This window comes from Macrotis lagotis, chromosome X (assembly GCF_037893015.1).
Source record: "Macrotis lagotis isolate mMagLag1 chromosome X, bilby.v1.9.chrom.fasta, whole genome shotgun sequence".
NCBI lineage: Eukaryota > Metazoa > Chordata > Mammalia > Peramelemorphia > Peramelidae > Macrotis > Macrotis lagotis.
In genome coordinates, this window is record NC_133666.1 from 336,909,435 (window position 1) to 336,911,022 (window position 1,588).

The 1,588-nt window shown below is 29.2% G+C and overlaps 1 non-coding gene across 1 annotated transcript; it reads right to left on the reverse strand.

Moving 5' to 3' along the window:
• Positions 1-968: 968 nt before the first annotated feature.
• On the reverse strand, positions 969-1,077 carry LOC141503767 (U6 spliceosomal RNA). The gene has a single exon (XR_012473081.1). It is a non-coding gene; the product is annotated as a U6 spliceosomal RNA (small nuclear RNA).
• Between the last annotated feature and the right edge of the window lie 511 nt (positions 1,078-1,588).

Sequence of the window (1,588 nt, forward strand, 5' to 3'; positions counted from 1 at the left end):
TTTAAAAAGCCATATGAACTTCAGTTCTTCAACTTCACATACAAAAGCCAATTGGTCATCCCCACTCCCCTTTTTTTAAAACATGGACCAAGAGACTGGTTTATTAGATTCATTAGCTTTCATCTTTTTACATACATTATGATAAATATATTCATGACTATAGATTATGAGATATATAATTTTTAAAAGTCTATTTTAATTACTATTTTTGTAGAGACTAATTTGATGATCAAATATTTCAATATTAAACACAGAAGAGGAAAACCAACCAACTAAGCAAACAAAGAAAATAATCCTCTATTCTTCCAATCATGTTTGTTGGTTTCTAGGATATTATTTTCTTTCTCTATCACTATTCAAGTTGGAAGAATATTGATTTCCCCAAAATATCACAAGGAATGCAACATGAACCATCCATCTATTATTACAAAGTAAACTTGTCTCTACAGTCATAAGTTTAGTTTTGTCTCAAACCCAAGTTATTGATTTTTATAAAATCAAATAAGTCCAGATTGTTTATTAAGAGCATTCATTTAAAACAGTGTTCTATTATTGATGCCGATATTTCAGTTTATTCCCATTATACACTGGGCAGTAAGGTCAGTTCTAAAGCACTTTTGTCTTTCTCTTCTTCTAAAGTATGGCCATAGAAATCCACAAATGGCCTGATGTTATGTCCTCATTACCTTTTAAGAATATGGATTGCTGACACCCAGCCTAACCCACTTCATGCATCACTGGGACTGCACCCAATTGTTTAAATTGCTGTCCACTATGGAAGGATAAACCTATTATCCAAAGGGGATTTTACAGTTAATCAGCTATTTATTTTAAATTTTGTTTGGATGATTTTGTTGTTATACATTAAATGTAAAAGAAAGCTAAGCATTAATTAATTAGTTTATCTATATTTTGCTTTTTTACTTTTCTTTCCTTGAAACTTGAAAAAAGATGTTATCTAGCTTTCAAAATACAGGGGTCAGTTTTCTTCATGAATTTGGGTGTCATTCTTGTGCAGGGGCCATACTAATCTTCTCTGTAAGCAAGCACAGGGGTCAATTCTCAAAGTAAAATAAGTTTGCTGTTATTAGACACTCTACTATTGTATTTTATGTTACATCAGGAAACTTTACCTCAGCTTCCTGTTTTATATAAGAATACAGTAAATGATTTCTACACATCTATTCCAAGTCTAAAATTCTATTATTCTGATGACATATTACATAGATTATTAAACAATCTGTATTTTGGCAGTTACAAACTAATTGATATCATCAAACAAACCCTTAATTTTGATTATAAAAATGCTAATTTTAAAAATTATTTTATAAAATAAAAAGAGATAAAATTAACGTGATATCTCTCAATACTCATATATTTATTATAGAAGGCAAAGATTAAGTTAAAAAAAATAGCAACAACAACTAATTACAGCATTTCTATTGTATCTACTATGTACCAGGCATGAAACATTTCCAAAATATGTGTAGGCTCAAAAAGTGATTTAAATTATTAATATAAAAATGAAATAAAGCAAAGGAAATAGTTGCCAGGTGAAATGAATAAAGGATAATAGATAGCCTGAGTG